Below are 21,460 nucleotides of genomic sequence, written 5' to 3' on the forward strand. Positions count from 1 at the left end.
TTCACCGGGTTAGCCAGGATGGTCTCGATCTCCTGACCTTGTGATCCACCCGTCTCGGCCTCCCAAAGTGCTGGGATTACAGGCTTGAGCCACCGCGCCCGGCCGCATTATTCTTTTTTTATTTTCCTTTTTTTTTTTTTTTTTTGAGACAGTTTCAGACTTACTCTGTCGCCCAGGCTGGAGTGCAGTGGCATAATTTCGGCTTACTGCAAACTCTGCTTCCTAGGTTCAAGTGATTCTCCTGCCTAGCCTCCCAAGTAGTTTGAACTGCAGGCATGCGCTCATTTTTGTTTTTTTTTGTTTTTTTTTTTAATAGAGACAGGGTTTCACCATGTTGGCCAGGCTGGCCTCGAACTGCTGACTTCAGATGATCTGCCTACCTTGGCCTCCCAAAGTGCTGGGATTATAGGTGTGAGCCACTTCACCTGGCCTAATTTTTATATTTTTAGTAGAGACGGGACTTCACCATGTTGCTCAGGCTGGTCTCAAACTCCTGACTTCAAACTCCTGATCCATCTGCCTGGGCCTCCCAAAGTGCTGGGATTACAGCACTTTGTGTCAGCCACTGTGCCTGGCCTCAGGTGTTATTCTTCATGCTTATGTTTGTTTTGTCCATTTGGGGCACCTTGTTGGTTATCATAAATGGTGGTGTGATCAGGTACTGCTCCTTAATAATACTGTATTTGGCTGGGCACGGTGGCTCACGCCTGTAATCCCAGCACTGTCAGAAGCCCAGGAGGGTGGATCACGAGGTCAGGAGTTCAAGACCATCCTGGCTAACATGCTGAAACCCCGTCTCTACTAAAAATACAAAAAAAATTAGCCAGGTGGGGTGGCAGGCACCTGTAGTCCCAGCTACTCGGGAGGCTGAGACAGGAGAATGGTGTGAACCCAGGAGGTGGACCTTGCAGTGAGCCAAGATCACGCCACTGCACTCCAGCCTGGGCGACAGCGAGACTCCATCTCAAAATAATAATAATAATAATGATAATACTGTATTTATACTTTATTCTGCATAACTTCTTTTAACTCAGGATTTCATAAAGAAAACAAGATTGAGAAAAACCAACTCTGTTGTATAAAATAATGTATAGCTCTGAATAGTCATGTCTGTGATTTTGGGTAAAATGCTAAAAGACCATTCTTCTATGAAGTGCTTTTTACTTTTGCGGTTTTAGGTGGCAAAATAATTTCATATTCTTATTTCTTCACAGAAACCATATGTCTGTGGTTGCTTCTTAGCTCTATCAAATATCCACCTAAGTGCACCAATAGGTTAAATTGTTTCTCATAAAAGGCTAGTTTTGACAAATTTTTGCTGTTAGCTTTTCATTATCACCAGATGTTGACTGTACTGGCACAGTGGTGTATAAAATCTAGAGAGGAAACAAATCAATGTGAACCATAGCATAGTTAATGGGTCTTCTCCAAAGTGCTTATTTGAGTAGATAAATGTACATATAGCACTTCGCACTATGTCTGGTACAGAGGGGAGGCATGCAACAAATGTTTTTAGAATAAATAAAAATTCAGTTCTTGTAAGCATTAGTATGAATTACATGAGGGACTTCCAGGCACTGTAATCAGTCTTCTATCTTTGAGATTTGAATGGAGCAGGAAACAGGGCGTAGGACCTACAAGGAAACGGGAAGATTATCCATGTTTTTATTTCGCATTCCACTTGAACTATCTTGGAAACACAGGGTATAACGTCAAACAATGGTCCTATAAGTATTTTTTAAAATTTGTTTTTATCTGGTGCTTTATCTGCTTTCTCTTATATTATTGTATTCTATGTCTGGATGTTTTCAATTGATTCATTAATATCAGGAGTAATGTGTTTCCTTGTCAAGGAGATACTGCATTTTCTTCCTAGTCCCATCATTAGCCAAAGGAACAAAGTATTCTTCTTAAATGTTCATCAAAACAGGTATATGAGCCGGGCGCAGTGGCTCACGTCTGTAATCCCAGCACTTTGGAAGGTCGAGGCGGGCGGTTCACGCGATCAAGAGATTGAGACCATCCTGGCTAACACTGTGAAACACCTTCTCTGCTAAAAATATAAAAAATTAGCTGGGTGTGGTGGCATGCGCCTGTTGTCTCAGCTACTCAGGAGGCTGAGGCAGGAAAATCCCTTGAACCTGGAGGCAGAGGTTGCAGTGAGCTGAGATCGCGCCACTGCACTCCAGCCTGGGTGACAGAGCGAGACTCCGTCTCAAAAACAAAAAAAAAAACAGGTATATGAGGCTGGGCGCAGTGGCTTATGCCTGTAATCCCAACACTTTGAGAGGCCAAGGCGGGTGGATCACTTGAGGCCAGGAGTTTGAGACCAGCCTGGGCAACATGGCGAAACCTTGTCTCTACAAAAAATACAAAAATTAACCAGGCATGGTGGCACACACCTGTAATTGCAGCCATTTGGGTGGCTATGGCACGAGAATCACTTGAACCCAGAAGGCAGGGAGGTTGCAGTGAGCTGAGATTGTGCCATTGCACTCCAGCCTCATGACAGAGCAAGACTCTGTCTCAGAATATATATATATATATATATATATAGGATTACACATATATTTCAAAAAAATTACATTTTCCAGAACCAAAATCCTCACAGGTATATGATCTCTAAAACAGGCTGGACGTGGTGGCTCATGACTGTAATCCTAGCACTTTGGGAGGCTGAGGCAAGGAGGATCACTTGAACCCAGGAATTCGAGTCTCGCCTGGGCAAAATAGTAAGACTCTGTCTCTATTAATTAAAACAAAAATAAAAACAAAAAACAGGCATATAATCTCCAAAATAAATGAATCATGCAGGTCAACTATGATGTGGGGAGAACTCAAAAAGGTATATAAGGCCGGGCGCGGTGGCTCAAGCCTGTAATCCCAGCACTTTGGGAGGCCGAGATGGGTGGATCACGAGGTCAGGAGATCGAGACCATCCTGGCTAACACGGTGAAACCCCATCTCTACTAAAAAATACAAAAAACTAGCCGGGCGAGGTGGCGGGCGCCTGTAGTCCCAGCTACTCAGGAGACTGAGGCAGGAGAATGGCGTGAACCCAGGAGGCGGAGCTTGCAGTGAGCCGAGATCCGGCCACTGCACTCCAGCCTGGGCGACAGAGCGAGACTCCGTCTCAAAAAAAAAAAAAAAAAAAAAAAAAAGGTATATAAACATAATTGTATTATAAATGGATAATACACTGAAGGAGTTGGGGAAGAAAATAACTAGCCTAAGATACTTTGGAAAATTATAAGGCTAAAGACAAAAAGAATTACATGCAAATAGTGTGGTCTCATTAGTAAGTTTCTTTCTCATAGGGGCAGGGGTTAGCAATTCTACTTTAAATATATACTTGCAGTAAATAAATAAGAAAATATTGTGGATAATAAGACCTAGGTTCCTAACCCTTTCCACTGAGGGGACCTAGAAATTAGGAACACCACAGTAGCAGTGATCACAATAGTGCCTCAGATCTTGATTTCTTTTCTTTTTTTTTAAACGGAGTCTTACCCTGTCCCCCATGCTGGAGTGCAGTGGCACGATCTTGGCTTACTGCAGTCTCCACCTCCTAGGTTCAAGTGATTCTCCTGCGTCAGCCTCCCTAGTAGCTAGGATTATAGGCATCTGCCACCACGCCCGGCTAATTTTTGTATTTTCTGTAGAGATGGGATTTGGCCATGTTGTCCAGGTTGGTCTCCAACTCCTGACCTCAAGTGATCTGCTCACCTCGGCCTCCCAAGATGCTGGGATTACAGATGTGAGTCACCATGCCTGACCCCAGATCTTGGTTTCTAAATAACATTCTCCACTAATAGGAACCCTTGAGAAATGATTGATTCCAGGACTGAGGCAGGGAAAATCGAAATGAACCTGAAACATTTAATGGTATCAGAAAGTAACTAAAAAAATGATAGGGGCATATGAAAGGATCTAACTAACCTGAAGAGATAGTTCCATTGGTCAAAGCTGAGACAAAATAAATAACCATAGTATTGGATTTCAATCCATAGAATATAATAAATTTCAGTGAGTCCATACTAACATAAACAAGGGAGAAAGGACAGCTCTTTCTTTTTTCTTTCTTTCTCTTTCTTTCTTTCTCTTTCTTTCTTTCTTTCCTTCTTTCCTTCTTTCCTTCTTTCTCTCTTTCTCTCTTTCTTTCTCTCTTTCTCTCTCTCTCTCTCTCTCTCTCTCTCTCTCTCTTTCTCTCTTTCTCTCTCTTCTTTCTTGAGTCTCACTCTGTTGCCCAGGCTCGAGTGCAGTGGGGTGATCTCGGCTCACTGCAAGCTCTGCCTCGTGGGTTCACGACATTCTCCTGCCTCAGCCTCCCAAGTAGCTGGGACTACAGCTGCCCACTGCCACGGCCAGCTAACTTTTTGTACTTTTAGTAGAGATGGGGTTTCACTGTGTTAGCCAGGACGATCTCGAGCTCCTGACCTTGTGATCTGCCCACCTCAGCCTCCCAAAGTGCTGGGATTACAGGCGTGAGCCACCACGCCTGGCTGTAATTGCAGCTATTTGGGTGGCTATGGCACAAGAATCACTTGAACTTGAATCATGACAAGGAACATGAATAAAATTTTTATTTTATTTTTAAAAATAAAATCATAGTAAACTTTATTTTTAGAGCAATTTTATGTTCATAGTAAAATTGAGAGGCAACTCATTTTGTTTTGTTTGTTTTTATAGTAGGATTTCAGTTAATAAACATAGAAGGAATGATGGAAATAGAAAATCATCATTAGGAGATCACCATGGCAGGTTCTTGTTGCAGGCAAGAATCAGCCAATGGATGCTAAAATTAGTGGGTGAAAGTGTGGTAAGAAACATGGTATTTAAATAGGCTCTAAGTATCTTCCCTACAAAATACTTATTAATTACAAAGGGGAACCTTAGTTACATTGGAGAAATCTGAAGATACCACTAGTAACCTGGTGACACACTGACATCTGTCAGAAGACAAAAATTTTGACAAATTGAGTTTAAAGATTTATTGACTTGTATTAGCAATTCATGAATCAGGCAGCATCCCATCTAAAGATTTACAAAGGCACTCCATTGAGCTGAGCAGAGGAGGCAGGCTTTATTGGTAGAAAAAAGCTGAAGAAGGCAGAAACAAGGAAAAAAAGTGATTGCTCATTACAAAGTTACTTTCCTTATAGGGTTAAAACAGAGAGGAACTTCATTATCTTGCTAGCACAAATAAACTGGGCCCCTTCTGATTGGTTGCTGTGAATCGCCTGTTTTTTGGAAAACTGGCCCATTTTATTGTTTGGTTTGATTATGTGGTGCCTGGCAGGAGTGACTCCATTAAGGTTTTGTGTGCTCTGTTGGGGTCTAGTGTAGAAACTCAGCTCAAAACAGTGGCTTTCTAAACATTTATTTAACACATCTCAGATGCTTCCTGATGCAGTACACTGAGAAGGACATAGCATCGCCTCTATGGTATTTTTTGCCAGGAAAGGTAATTTTTGCCTAATCATGAGAAAACAGAGATAAATCCCAGTTGAAGAACATTCTACGAGATAACTTCCCACTACTTTAAAAAAAAGTCTCCAAGTCATAAGAAAGAACTGAGGGACTATTGCATATTGGAGTGATCTAAAGAAACATTACAATTTGTGGAATTCTTGATTAAATTCTGGACCAGAAAAAGGACATTAGTGGGAAAATTGATGAAATTCAAATGAGATCTTTTATTTAAGTTAATTGTGTCATTGTACATTTCCTGGTTTTCATAATTGTAAGTGGTTATGTAAGATTTGTTAATATTAGGAGCAACTGGGTAAAGGTTATACAAAAACTGTATACTATTTTTGCATTTTTTTTCTGTAAATTTAAAATATTTTCCAACTAAAAAATTGAAAACACATGTATTAGAGACAGATGTGTATGTGTCTCTAATAATCCTAATGATATTTAAGATGATAGAAGGAATTATTGAGATAATAAAATGAAGTCACCAAAAAACAAAGAAACAGGCAAAATGAAATCACCAAAATCTGTCAATAAATTTCAGGTAATACTTTTGGCAGATTCATTCTTTTTTTTTTTTTTTTGAGACAGGGTCTCACTCTGTTACCCAGGCTGGAGTGCAGTGGTGTGATGACAGCTCACCATGGCCTTGACCTCCCCAGATTTGGGTGATCCTCCCACTTCAGCCTCCCTAGTAGCTGGGACTACAGGTGTGCGCCACCATGCCCAGCTAATTTTTGTATTTTTAGTAGAGATGAGGTTTTGCCATGTTGCCCAGAATGGTCTTGAACTCCTGGCCTCAAGTGATCCTCCCAAAGTGTTAGGATTACAGGTGTGACCACTGCACCCTGCCTAGATTCATTCATTCTTGACAAATTTTACTTTAAAACTGTCATGAAAGGTATCCTTTACTCTGCCTAATAATTTTGCTCATATAATAATGATTTAAAAATTATTCCTGCCCCATAGAAATTAGGAAATAAAATATTTGAATCTAAAACAAGGAACTTCGTGACCTAACAAAAATTATAGACATAAGGTAAGAAAGGCAAATCTGCTTTATATCGTGCCTTTACATTTTTAGTCAAAACCCAAAACAAAACCCTTCGCCCCAAGTCATTGTGGATTGAGGGTATTTTCAAACTAGAGAGGAGGGGTGCTGTATTTGAGTATGGAAAGCAAATGTTTGAGAAAAAAGAATATCTGTATGTTTCAACCATGTAAATGAAAGAGATGAGATTAATGACTAGGGTCTATAGGTAGAATGGTTTGAGGTTGTGGGGATAAATTGGGAGCCTTTAAGTTGCTAATGGCTCAGAGATTGCAGGATGGTAAGATGAAGAGTCAGTTAAGCCGTTGGAAAAGTTTTAAATTAAGACAGAGAGGAGAGAGCAACTATGAACTTCTGTGGAATGTGTTGATTAAGACAGAAAGGTTCAACTTAGAAAAGCTAAAAATGAAGCTATTATTTCTGTATTCTACAAATATAATAGAGGACAGTCAGGAAATTTCGAAGGGAATTGTCAGTGTCAGAAGTTTGTGAGAATGAAGCTTTGACCTTTGAGCTTAAAAATTGGACAGTGACTCAAATAATATGCAATAAATAGATAAAAGATCCGTGACTGGAGGATGGAAATAAAAGTTTGTATTAATACTTTAAGTCTGTCCATTCTGTAGAAGAGGATTGCTGACAGTTCCCTTTAGTAGTTCTGAATGTAAATAGAAAACAACAGGGAGTTGCAGAAGAACTCATTAACGTGCATTAACACTTGGACCAAAATTGGGAAATAGATAATATGATAAACAGTTGACAGATTGGAATAATCTACCTGGGAAACAAGGAAGGTGGGAAAGGGTTTGAATAGTCTTTAAGAGTAAGTATAAAAAAAGATACCAGCATACAAATGTCCAAGATATAGAACATCTGACTGCTTTGGAAATACTTTAAGACATGGAGCTGGCCGGGCACGGTGGTGCACACTTGTAATCCGAGCACTTTGGGAGGCCGACACCAGTGGATCACCTGAGGCCGGGAATTCGAGACCAGCCTGGCCAAAATGGTGAAACCCCATCTCTATTAAAAATATAAAAATCAGCTGCGTGTGCTGCCACGTGCCTGTAATCCCAGATACTCGGGAAGCTGAATCACTTGAACCCAGGAGGCAGAGGTTACAGTGAGCTGAGATCATGCCATTGCACTCCAGCCTGGACAACAGAGTGAGACTCTGTCGTGGGAAAAAAAAAAAAACATGGAGCCATTCTGAAGTTTCTGACCTCCAGAGAGTATCTACAAGTTAATAGAAATTCTTTAATTAGGGTGGTTGCTATCTATCTTTCTTTTTTGAGACGGAGTCTCGCTCTGTCACCCAGGCTGGAGTGCAGTGGCTGGATCTCAGCTCACTGTAAGCTCCGCCTCCCGGGTTTACGCCATTCTCCTGCCTCAGCCTCCCGAGTAGCTGGGACTACAGGTGCCCGCCACCTCGCCCGGCTAGTGTTTTGTATTTTTTTAGTAGAAACGGGGTTTCACCGTGTTAGTCAGGATGGTCTGGATCTCCTGACCTCGTGATGCGCCCGTCTCGGCCTCCCAAAGTGCTGGGATTACAGGCTTGAGCCACCGCGCCCGGCCGATAATTTGTGTTTTTAACAAGTTTCTACATGACGCTGATTCTACTGGTCTTGTGAACACATTTTGAGTGGCACTAGAGTGAGTAGCACAGTGGTTCTCAACTGGGGGCAATATTGCTCTCCAGAGAATATTTGGCAATGTCTGGAGAGACTTTGGTTATCAAAACTGGGTGGGTGTTGCTGCTAACATCTAGTGGGTGGAAGCCAGGTATGCTACTAAACATTTTGTAATGCGCTGCACAGCCTCTACACCAAAATTACACAGACCAAAATGTCAGTATTGTGATTTAGAGAAACTCTGGTCTAACAGCTTCTCTCAACTAGGTTTCTACAAGACAATTAAGTTTTAATACTGTAAGTATCTAATAGATGTAATATATTTAATTTTCCTCCAGTGCTTCTAGAATGGTAAATCTTTGGAAAAATTGGAAAATAGTCATTTACATTGGGAAAAAAATCATTTTCTGTGTTTGTAGCTCAGATGAAGAGCCTTGGTTGAGAAAATCTGTGTGGGATACTTAAAGACAGAATAGACATTCTTTGAGATTCTTTGGGATAGGGGCCTGTCCGATTATCTAAATGTAGTGGAATAGAGTCTGTGAATCCTAAAATGCTTTTTCAGCCTTTGAGATTCTTTGGGATAGGGGCCTGTCCAATTATCTAAATGTAGTGGAATAGAGTCTGTGAATCCTAAAATGCTTTTTCAGCCTTCAAGTTTAATTTGAAAACATAAAAAGTAATTGAATCAGTAAATTAGATATAGTAAAATTCTACATGGGTGAACATGTTAAACTTTATACATGGCTTCCCTTTTACTTGACAGGGATTTGCTTCTACTTTGTATTTGAGCATACTTACAGGTGTTTTTGTGCTGCCCCTATGTCATTTTATTTTATTTTATTTTATTTTATTTTATTTTTTATTTTATTTTATTTTTGAGACAGGGTCTCACTCTGTCACCCAGGCTGGAGTGCAGTGATGCAATCTCAGCTCATTGCAACCTCCACTTCTTGGGATCAAGTGATCCTCACACCTCAGCCTCTCTAGTAGCTGGGACTACAGAGGCACACCACCACGCCTGGCTAATTTTTGTATTTTTGGGAGAGATGCAGACTTGCCATGTTGCCCAGGCTTGTGTCATTTTAGAGTGGCTAAAGTGAAAGCTTCCAAAACCTTTGTGCTTCAGTGTGGTTTCTATGTACAGTAGGAGTAGTCTTCTCAGTATAGTTAAGATTTTAAAATCTTATAGTTAAGATTCCTTTGAAATGCTAATTATCATAAATTTTGGTGTCACCAAATGTTACGAATTTGTTTCTAACACTGCAAGAATCATTATGTATATATTGAATTCTCAGTTTACTTCTTTTGTGCTATCCCTATTTGTGTGAGCTTATTTTCAGTTCAACTTGAAAGCTTCGATTGAGGTCCAAATTGTTACATGTGGCGAATGTAGAATATCACAGTTAACAAATAATATTTATGGTCTGTAACTTAGAACTCTGCCTTTCACTGGGCCGGGCGCAGTGGCTTACACCTGTAATCCAGCACTTTGGGAGGCCAAGGTGGGCGGATCACGATGTCAGGAGATGGAGACCATCCTGGCTAACACAGTGAAACCCTGTCTCTACTAAAAATGCAAAAAATTAGCCGAGCTTGATGGCAGGCACCTGTAGTCCCACTACTCGAGAGGCTGAGGCAGGAGAATGGCGCAAACCCGGGAGCCAGCGCTTGCAGTGAGCCGAGATCGCGCTAGTGAACTCCAGCCTGGGCGACAGAGCGAGACTTCGTCTCAAAAAAAAAAAAAACCAAAAAAACCAAAAAGAACTCTACCTTTCACCTTAAGGTATGGGTCCAAAAATAGATAAAGTATAGGAATGATTCCATAATTTGTGTTATTCAGTGTTCTATTACACGAAAATTGCCCTTTGTTGGCACCATTTTGGCACCATTACCTTTGGCCCGATCTCTGTTGAGTGGAGATTTGCTGGTGGCTGCCTAGGTATGCGAATAATAGTTTTCTGAATATTCTCTATAGCGGGGTCTACGCATTCTACTTGCTAAAAGTTTATTTAAATATCTGTGGAAATGGACTGCAGCAGGGGTCCCCAACCCCCGGGCCACAGAGGAGTAACTGTCTGTGGCCTGTTTGGAACTGGGCTGCACAGCAGGAGGTGAGCGGCAGGCTAGTGAGCATTACTGCTTGAGCTCTCCCTGCTGCCAGATCAGTGGCAGCACTAAATTTTCATAGGAGTGTGATCCATATTGTGAACTACACATGCAAGGGATCTGGATTGTGGGTGCCTTATGAGAATCTAACTAATGCCTTGATGACTTGAGGTAGAATAGTTTAATCCCCAAACCCCCATTCACTCACCCCTCTCCCACTCCTTTCCCCCCTCCCCAATCCATGGAAAAATTGTCTTTCAAGAAACCATTCCCTGGTGCCAAAAAGGTGCCATTTTGAAATGGCTAATTTGAAATAATGCTACAGCCCTACTGGCTTTGTGCCAAGTGGGATGAGCTTTCTTCTCTTTAGCCTAGAATGTATGTCTTGCGTTTGTTATTATTTTATTTGAAGTCATAGAAAATATCTGTTATAGCTTAAGAAACTGCCAGGGCCGGATGCAGTGGCTCACGCTGTTATCCCAGCACTTTGGAAGGCTGAGGCAGGCGGATTGCGATTGCTTGAGCTCAGGAGATCGAGACCAGCCTGGGCAACATGGCAAAACCCCGTCTCTACAAAAAACACAAAAAATAAAAAAAAAACCACACCCCCCCCCCCCACACACAAAACAGCCAGGTGTGGTGCTGTGTGCCTGTGGTCCCAGCTACTTGGGAGGCTAAGATGAGAGGATCACTCGAGCCCAGGGGAACGGAGATTGCAGTGAGCAGAGATTGTGCCATTGCACTCCAGCCTGGATGACAGAGCAAAACTCTGTCTCAAAAAAAAAAAAAAAAGAAACGAAACTGCCAGGATCAAAGATTACTATCACCTTGAATTTTAGTAGTATTTTGCAGTATTTAAAGTGTTCTCACAGATTTATTTTCTCATTTACTGGAGGTTACATCAGTGCTTTTCCCATGGTAGAAATAGTAGCCCATCATCACTTAAGTTATACTCTGTTGTGCTTTTTATTTATTTATTTTATTTTATTACTATTATTATTTGAGATAGAGTTTCACTCTGTTGCCCAGGCTGGAGTGCAATGGCACGATCTCAGCTCACTGCAACCTCTGCCTCCCAGCTTCAAGCAATTCTGCCTCAGCCTCCTGAGTAGCTGGAATTACAGGCGTGCACCACCACACCCAGCTAATTTTTATATTTTTAGTAGAGACAGGATTTCACCATGTTGGCCAAGCTGGTCTTTAACTCCTTATTTATTTTTATTTTTTGGAGACAGGGTCTTCCTATATTACCCAGGCTGTACTTGAACTCTCAGGCTCAAGTGATCCTCCCGCCTCAGCCTCCTGAGTAGCTGGGATTATAGGCGCACGCGACTGCATCCAGTTTCTGTTATACATTTTTTGTTTTTTGTTTTTTTGAGACAGAGTCTCACTCTGTCGCCCAGGCTGGAGTGCAATGGCGCCATCTCAGCTCACTGCAACCTCTGCTGCCCGGGTTCAAGCGATTCTCCTGCCTCAGCCTCCCAAGCAGCTGGGATTACAGGTGCCTGCCACTGCGCCTGGCTAAGTTTTGTAGTTTTAGTAGAGATGGGGTTTCACCATGTTGGCCAGGCTGGTCTTGAACTCCCGACCTCGTGATCCACCCGCCTCGACCTCCCAAAGTGCTGGGATTACAGGCGTGAGCCACCGCGCCTGGCCGTTTCTATTATATTTTAAAAAATATAATTTATATTTGGCACCTCTAGTTCTCAATAAAAATATAAGCAAGAATTTTTAGTTTTGTAAATTTTATAATCTGGGTCTAATAAATCTTAAAGGGATAATAGAGTTTATGTAATCATTAACCACATTATTTTAGACATTTTTTGTGCAAACTTATTTTCTTATGTTTATACCTATGGTCTTCAGTAATTACTATTTCACTGATAGTCGTAAGAATATGAAATTAAGGCAGGAAGAGGAGAAGTATTAGTTTAATGTGTACTATATGCTGTGGGTGTGTGTACACACTTACATGCTGTTGATTCTCATTGTTCTGGGATTCCATATTTGTAAATCTTCCTACTCACTGAAATGTATTTGTAACCCCCAAATTAATATGCATAGTGTTTTTGTAGTCATATGAGGACATCTATAGAGCTGTGAAAAATGTAAGTCACCTGATGCACACGTTCTCAGCTGAGGTCAAACAAGGCCACATTCTGACTTCTTGTTTTAGGTCTCATACCATAAACAAGTGTCCTGTTCGTGGCCCATTTATTGCCATAATTTTCTGATTTTTGTGCTTTTTGCTGATGATTTCACCGTTCAAAATGACCCACAAATATAGTGCTAAAGTGTTGTCTGGTGTTCCTAAGTGCAAGAAAGCCCTTTTCCTTATGGAGAAAATACCTATGTTAGATAATCTTCAGTCAGTCATGAGTTATACAGGCATGAATTATGGTGCCAGTAACCAGGAGTTGAGTGTCAGTGCATCAACAAAATATATTAAAGTGCCTTTAAACAAACACATACACACAAAACAACATTATATATTGATCTGTTAATGCAAATGTGGTGAGCACAGGCTTTTAGGAATCTAACCCTGTATTTCTCCTAGAAGCAATCGTTCAGTGTTCACTAATTCAGAGTTTGCAACAACTATGTAGAACATACGAGAATCAACTGTATGTGTATGATATCCATCTATCTAATACATATTACATATTATTCATTATATATTAAACGTGTTATTAATTATATTACTTTTTTTTTTTTTTTGAGATAGGGTCTAACTCTGTTGCCCAGGCTGGAGTACAGTAGTGTTATTTCGGATCACTGCAACCTCCACCTTCCGTGCTCAAATGATCCTCCCACCTAAGTCTCCCAAATAGCTGGGACCACAGGCGCACACTGCCACACCGCCTAATTTTTTGTGTTTTAGTGGAGACGAGGTTTCACCATGTTGCCCAGGCGGTGTGGAATTCCTGAGCTCAAGTGATCTGCCCACCTTAGCCTGCCAGAGTACTGAGATTACAGTCATGAGCCACCATGCCCAGCCTTATATTATTAATATGTTTCATATATACATATACATACACAGGCATACCTTGTTTATTGTGCTTCACTATTGCACTTTGCAGATAACTGTGTTTTGAACAAATTGAGGGTTTGGGGCAACTCTGCGTCAAGCAAGTCACTCTGCACCATTTTCCAACAGCATGTGCTCTTTTCATGTCTGCGTCATATTTTGGTAATTCTTGCAATGTTACATTTTTAAAATTATATTTGTTATAGTGATTTGTGATCAGTGATCTTTGATGTTACTATTGTAATTGTTTTGGGGCACCAGGAACCACACCCATATAAAATGACAAACTTAATTCATAAATGTTAGTGTTCTGACTGTTCCATCAGCTGTCATTCCCCTATCTGTCTTTCTGTTTTCAGGCCTCCCCGTTTCCTGAGACACAAATATTGAATTTAGGCCAATTAATAACCCTACAATGGCCTTTAAGTGTTCAAGTGAATGGCAGAGTTGCACGTTTTTCACTTTAAATCAAAAGCTAAAAATGATTAGGCTTAGGGAAGAAGGCATGCTGAAAGCCAAGATAGGCTGAAAACTAGGCCTTTTGCTCCAGTTAGCCAAGTTGTGAATGCAAAGGAAAAAGTTCTTGAAGAAGATTGAAAGTGTTACTCCAGTGAACACACGAATGATAAGAAAATGAGGCAGCTTTATTGCTGATAGAGAGAAAGTTTAAGTGGTCTGGATAGATTAAATTAACTACAACATTCCCTTAGGTCAAAGCCTAATCCCAGAGCAAGACCCTAACCCTCAGTGTTGTTTTTTTTCTTTTGGAGATGGAGTCTCCCTGTCGCCCAGGCTGGAGTACAGTGGTGCAATCTCGGCTCACTGCAGCCTCCGCCTCCTGGGTTCAAGCAATTCTCCTGCCTCAGCCTCCCGAGTAGCTGGGACTACAGGTGTGTGCCACCATGCCCAGCGAATTTTTGTTTTTTTAGTAGAGATGGTGTTTCACCGTGTTGGCCAGGCTGGTCTCGAACTCAGGTGATATGCTCGCCTTGGCCTCCCAAAGTGTTCATATTACAGGTGTGAGCCACCGCACCCAGCCCCCTCTGTCTTCTGTGAAAACTGAGAGAGGTAAGGAAGCTACAGAAGAAAAGTATAAAGTTAGTAGAGGCTAGATTGCAACAGATTTTAAATGTAGATGACACATCTTTATGTTGGAAGAATATACAATCTAGGACTTTTGTAACTGGAGAGAAATCGCTGGGCGCAGTGGCTCACACCTGTAATCCCAGCACTTTGGGAGGCCAAGGCGGGCAGATCACCTGAGGTCGGGAGTTTGAGACCAGCCTGACCAACATGGAGAAACCCTGTGTATACTAAAAATACAAAAAATTAGCTGAGCGTGTTGGCGCATGCCTGTAATCCCAGCTACTTGGGAGCCTGAGGCAGGAGAATTGCTTGAACCTGGGAGGCGGGGGTTGCGGTGAGCTGAGATCGCGCCATTGCACTCCAACCTGGGCAACAAGAGCGAAACTCCATCTCAAAAGAAAAGTAAATAAATAAATATAACTGGAGAGAAATCAATGCCTGGCTTCAAAGCTTCAAAGGACAAGTCAGTTCTCTTGTTAGGGGCTAATACAGCTGGTGACTTTAAGTTGAAGCCTATGGTTGTTTACCATTTTGAAAATCCTGGAACCCTTAAGAATTATACTAAATCTACTCTGCCTGTGCTTTATAAATGGAACAACAAAGCCTGGGTGACAGCACATCTGCTTACAGCATGACTTACTGAATATTTTAAGCCCATATTTAATGCGATCTCGGCTCACTGCAACCTCTGCCTCTTGGGTTCAAGCAATTCTCCTGCCTCAGCCTCCCGAGTAGCTGGGACTACGGGCACGTGCCACCCTGCCCAGCTAATTTTTGTATTTTTAGTAGAGACGGGGTTTCACCATGTTGGCCGAGATGGTCTCTATGTCTTGACCCCGTGATCCACCCGCCTCAGCCTCCCAAAGTGCTGGGATTACAGGCGTGAGCCACCAAGCCCAAACGATAATTTTTAAATTTTTTGTAGAAACAGGGTTTCACCATGTTGCCCAAGCTGGTCTCGAACTCCTTGGCTTCAGAGATCCTTCCGCCTTAGCCTCCCAAAATGCTGGCATTATAGGCACGAGCTACCATGCCCTATTTCAAAGTTGCTTCTTATGGATGAGCAAAGAAAGTTGTTTCTTGAGGTGGAATCTACTGGTGCAGATGCTGTAAACATTGTTTAAATGACAACAAAGGACTTTCTTCTTTTTTTTTTTTGAGGCGGAGTCTCACTTTGTTGGCCAGGCTGGAGTTCAGTAGTGCGATCTCAGCTCACTGCAAGCGCCTCCTGGGTTCACACCATTCTCCTGCCTCAGCCTCCCAAGTAGCTGGGACTACAGGCGCCTGCCACTAAGCCTGGCTAATTTTTTGTATTTTTAGTAGGGACAGTGTTTCACTGTGTTAGCCAGGATGGTCTCGATCTCCTGACCTCGTGATCCGCCTGCCTCAGCCTCCCAAAGTGCTGGTATTACAGGCATGAGCCACGGTGCTCAGCCTAGGACTTTTTTCTTTTTTGAGATGGAATCTCTCTCTGTCGCCCAGGCTAGAGTGCATTGGTATGATCACGGCTCACTGCAACCTCTGTATCCCAGGTTCAAGCGATTCTCCTGCCTCAGCCTCCTGAGTAGCTGGGATTACAGGGACCTGCCACCATGCCTGGCTAATTTTTGTATTTTTAGTAGAGATGGGGTTTCACCCTGTTGGTCAGGCTGGTCTTGAACTCCTGACTTCAGGTGATCCTCCCGCCTTAGCCTGCCAAAGTGCCGGGATTACAGGCACGAGCCACCATGCCCCATTTAAAAGTTGCTTCTTATGGATGAGCAAAGAAATTGGTTTCTTGAGATGTAATCTACTGGTGCAGATGCTGCAAATGTTGTTTAAATGACAACACAGGGTTTAAAATATTATATACATTTAGTTGATAAAGCAGTGGCAGGTTTTAAGAGGGTTTACTCCAATTTCGAGAGAAGCTCTAACGTGGGTAAAATGCTGTCAAGCAGCATTGCATATTATAAAAAAATCTTTTCTGAAAGTGAAGAGTCCATGGGTTCAGCAAAGTTCATGGTTGTGGCAGGGCATAGTAGCTCACACCTGTAATCTCAACACTTTGGGAAGCCGAGGCAGGAAGATCACTTTAGTCCTGGAATTAGAGGCTACATATGCTGTGATTATGCTACTGCACTACAGCCTGGGCAACAGAGCAAGACCCTCCCTAAAAAAACCCAAAACAAACTTCACAGTTGTCTTATTTTTAAAAATTGCCATAGCCACCTCACTCTCCAGCAACCACCACCCTGGTCAGCAGCTATTAACATCCAGGCAAAACCCTACATCAGGGCTGGGCGCCGTGGCTCATGCCTGTAATCCCAGCTACTCAGATGACTGAGACGTGAGAATTACCTGAACCCAGAAGGCAGAGGTTGCAGCAAGTGGAGATCACGCCATTGCACTCCAACCTGGGTGACAGAGTGAGACCCTGTCTCAAAAAACAAACAAAAAATTAAAACCCTCAACCAGCAAAAAGATTACAGCTTGTTGATGGCTTGGATAATCACTGGCATTTTTATCAATAAAGTATTTTTATTTTTATTTATTTATGTATTTTTAAAGTAATTATTTTTTGCGGGGGGAAGGAGTTTCGCTCTTGTTGCCCAGGCTGGAGTGTGATGGCATGATCTTGGCTCACCGCAACCTCCGCCTCCTGGTTCAAGCGATTCCCCTGCCTCAGCCTTCTGAGTAGCTGGATTTACAGGCATGTGCCACCATGCCTGGCTAATTTTGTATTTTTTAGTTGAGACGGGATTTCTCCATGTTGGTCAGGCTGGTCTCAAACTCCCGACTTCAGGTGATCCACCTGCGTTGGCCTCCCAAAGTGCTGGGATTACAGGCGTGAGCCACTGTGCCCAGCCTTCAGTAAAGTATTTTTAAATTAAGGAATGTACATTACATTTTTTGTTTTGTTTTGTTTTGTTTTTTTGAGATGGAGTCTCGAGGCTGGAGTGCAGGGGACTGATTACAGCTTTTTCTGTTTGTTTGTTTGTTTGTTTGTTTTTTGAGACAGAGTCTCGCTTTGTCGCCCAGGCTGGAGTGCAGTGGTGTGATCTCAGCTCACTGCAACCTCCACCTCCCGGGTTCATGCCATTCTTCTGCCTCAGCCTCCTGAGTAGCTGGGACTATAGGTGACTTCCACCATGCCTGGCTAATTTTTTTTTTTTTTTTTTTTTTGAGACTGAGTCTTGCTCTGTCGCCCAGGCTGGAGTGCAGTGGCCGGATCTCAGCTCAGTGCAAGCTCCGCCTCCTGGGTTTAGGCCATTCTCCTGCCTCAGCCTCCCGAGTAGCTGGGACTACAGGCGCCCGCCACCTTGCCTGGCTAGTTTTTTGTATTTTTTTTTTTTTTTTAGTAGAGACGGGGTTTCACCGTGTTAGCCAGGATGGTCTTGATCTCCTGACCTCATGATCCACCGGCCTAGGCCTTCCAAAGTGCTGGGATTATAGGCGTGAGCCACTGCGCCTGGCCCATTATGTTTTTTTTAAGACCTAATGCCATTGCACATTTTATAGACTACAGTATAAACATAACTTCTATATGTACTGAGAAACCAAAGAATTCATGTGATTTGCCTTATTGTGATATTTGCTTCATTGCAGTGGTCTGGAACTATACTTGCAATATCTCTGAGGTATGCTTGTATTTCTTATCTAATCTTTCTAAAGCGTCCAGGCTCTGGACATGAGGCTCTCACATGAGGAATGAGAACAGACAAAATTAAGTGATTTGCCCAGTATAATAGCCAGAACTCAGGGTCTGGTTCCAAAGTCTACATATTAAAAATCTCTTTTTAGATGACATTGTCTGCTACGCCTAAGAAATAAGATAAAGACATCTGTAAATTTATCTTGACATTTAATTAGATGTGTTGACAAAAATACTCAAACTGTGTAAAATATTTGAAGAGATTTGTTCTGAGCCAAATATGAGTGACCAAGGGCCCATGACACAGCCCTCAGGCAATCCTGAGAACATGTGTCCAAGGTCCTTGGGTTACAGCTTGATTTTATACATTTTAGGGGGACAGAAGTTACAGACATCAGTCAACACTTGTAAGATGTACATTGTTTCAGTTCAGAAAGGCGGAACTTCTAGGTCACAGGCAGATTCAAAGATTTTGTTATTGGCAGTTGGTTCAAAGAGTTAAGTTACCGTCTAAAGACCTGGAATCAATAGAAGGAAGTGTCTGGGTTAAGATAAGGGATCAGGGAGACCAAGGTTCTTATGCAAATGAAGCTTCGAGGTAGCAGGCTTCAGAGAGAATAGATTGTAAATGTATCTTACCAGTCTTAAAAAGGTGCCAGACTCTTAGCGGATTCTCTCCTGGATCAGGGAAAAGACCTGGAAAGGGAAGGGGATTCTCTGCAGAATGTAGATTTTCCCCACAAGAGACAACTTTGTATGCTATTTCAAGATAAACAAATAAACATATTTGGGGTTAAAATATTTTATCTCTTTCCTTATCTGTCATGTGTTGTTATGCCAGGGTCAGGTAGGAAAGTAAGCCACATTATAAAGGATTAAATAAAACCCCTCTGATGAGACTTTATGGTTTGTAAGGCGTGACTCCCCAGGTCCCTCAGATACAAATTTGAGCCGAAGAAAAGGTCAGAGTTTAGTCCTCAGATGGCAAGAATAGTAAGATTTCCCTCATATCTTCCTATTTGAAAATTAAATTGCCTTCATTTTAAAGTCAAATTTAACATTGTGTACTTTTGTTTTAACAATTTACTTTTTTATTCAGCAATTCACTTATTTAAAATGCCATGTACTAATTAGCATAACATTTTCTAGGTAGTTGTAAAAAATTTATTTTGGGATTTATGTTTATTTTTATTCATTTATTTATTTTTATTTTCTCTTTTTTGAGACTGAGTCTTGCTTGCTCTGTCGCCCAGGCTGGAGTACAGTGGTAAGATCTCGGCTCACTGCAACCTCTGCCACTCGAGTTTAAGCTATTCTCCTGCCTCAGCCTCCTGAGTAGCTGGGATTACAGGCGCGTGCCGCCACGCCTGGGTGATTTTTGTATTTTTATTAGAGATGGGGTTTCAGCATCTTGGTCAGACTGGTCTTGAACTCCTGACCTCGTAATCCACCTGTTTTGGCCTCCCAAAGTGCTGGGATTACAGGTATGAGCCACAGCACCCGGTGTATGTTTTTTTTTAAATGAAGTCTTAACTGGGAAATGTGAAACAGTGAAGTATTTAAGTTTCCGTAAGTAAGATCTTAAATATTTAGAGTGTCAATTGTCTCTAGAAGAAAACAGCATCTTGTTGATTCTTTAGCTTTTCACTACTCTTTACAGTGCTTTTCCCCAAAAAGCAATATGAGAAATTAGAAAAAAGGTTATTAAAAACACAAGGCGGCCAGACACAGCAGTTCATGCCTGTAATACCTGCACTTTGGGTGGCCAACGCAGGAGGATGGCTTTAGGCCAGGAGTTGGAGACCAATCTGGCCAACATAAGCGAGACCTCATCTCTATTTTACATATTTTAAAAATTATATTAAAAAATTAAGGCCAGGCGCGGTGGCTCAAGCCTGTAATCCCAGCACTTTGGGAGGCCGAGACGGGCGGATCACGAGGTCAGGAGATCGAGACCATCCTGGCGAACACGGTGAAACCCCGTCTCTACTAAAAAAATATAAAAAAACTAGCCGGGCGAGGCGGCGGGCGCCTGTAGTCCCAGCTACTCGGGAGGCTGAGGCAGGAGAATGGCGTAAACCCGGGGGACGGAGCTTGCAGTGAGCTGAGATCCGGCCACTGCACTCCAGCCTGGGCGACAGAGCCAGACTCCGTCTCAAAAAAAAAAAAAAAAAAAAAAATTAAAAAATCCCACAAGGGAATGGAATGATAGTCATTTGCTATAAAGGAATCAGAAGATTTTCATAATAATGATTTTATCCCTTCCATTTTTCTTCTAGAGTTATAATTGAATAATTAATTGCCTTACGTTGCTTATTGCTTATAATAATTAGGGAAATTAGGATGTATCTAACAAAAAATAAAAGACTAAGAAAAAAATACAAGACTCTTGACCATCAAAAGGTAGCTTTACAATTATCTATCCAAAATACATTTATTCAAAGAAATAACGAGCAATTACAAAATTAAACTCGAAGAGAATATCCTTATTAGATAGTATAATTAATTAAAATAATTTATGCAGAGAAACTGTGAATTTTATTGCTTTGTCTTAAAACATTCAGACTTTTTTCTAACATTGTTTACAGTTAAGGGTTTTGGGTTTAAGTTGAAGGATGAGGTCTACTAACATTCCTAAATATGCATTTATAACCCTATACATCCTGTCTGGAGTATGCAAACATCTGTAGAAGGATGATTTTTTTTTTTTTTTTCTTTTGAGACAGAATCTCTCTGTTGCCCAGGCTGGAGTGTAGTCGCATGATTTTGGCTCACTGCAACCTCCACCTTCCGAGTTCAAACGATTCTCTTGCCTCAGCCTCCTGAGTAGCTGGGACAGGCTCATGCCACCGTCCCTGGCTAATTTTTGTATTTTTAGTAGAGATGGGGTTTCACCATGTTGGCCAGGCTGGTCATGAACTCCAGATCTCAGGTCATCCACCCGCCTCAGCCTCCCAAAGTGCTGGAATTACAGGCGTGAGCCACCACGCCTGGCCAGGATGAGGAGTTTTTAAGGCAATATAAGGCAATATTTAGTAATTGATTCCTTTAATCTATGAGGTCCAACTTGGAACAAAAATGTTACCTGGCTTCATTTAAAAAAGAGAAATTGAGGCCAGGTGCGGTGGCTCACACCTGTAATCATAGCACTTTGGGAGGCCGAGGCGGGTGGATCACTTGAGGTCAGGAGTTCAACACCAGCCTGGCCAACATGGTGAAACCCCGTCTCTACAAAAATACAAAAAAATTAGCTGAGCATGGTGGCACACACCTGTAATCCCAGCTACCCAGGAGGCTGAGACAGGAGAATCGCTTGAACCCAGGAGGTGAAGGTTGCAGTGAGCCGAGACAGTGCTGTTGCACACCAGCATGGGCAACGGAGCCAGACTTCATCTCAAAAAAAAAAAAAAAAAAAAAAGAGGGGGGAGAGCAATTATATTGAGGCC

General features: G+C 41.9%; 1 protein-coding gene and 1 long non-coding RNA gene across 4 annotated transcripts in view; both read left to right on the plus strand.

Annotated features, from left to right (window-relative positions):
- Nucleotides 1–21,460, plus strand: part of LOC105468076 (bone morphogenetic protein receptor type 2) — a 210,383-nt gene that overhangs the window by 32,456 nt on the left and 156,467 nt on the right. The gene's annotated exons all lie outside the window — the stretch shown is intronic.
- The window catches only part of LOC139357191 (uncharacterized), a 42,190-nt gene continuing 20,730 nt past the window's right edge, over nt 1–21,460 (plus strand). The window contains exon 1 of the long non-coding RNA XR_011609983.1: nt 1–21,460. This exon is cut by the window's right edge and continues 11,697 nt beyond it. This is a non-coding gene — a long non-coding RNA (uncharacterized lncRNA).

The sequence above is a fragment of the Macaca nemestrina genome, chromosome 11 (genome assembly GCF_043159975.1).
Source record: "Macaca nemestrina isolate mMacNem1 chromosome 11, mMacNem.hap1, whole genome shotgun sequence".
Classification (NCBI taxonomy): Eukaryota; Metazoa; Chordata; class Mammalia; order Primates; family Cercopithecidae; genus Macaca; species Macaca nemestrina.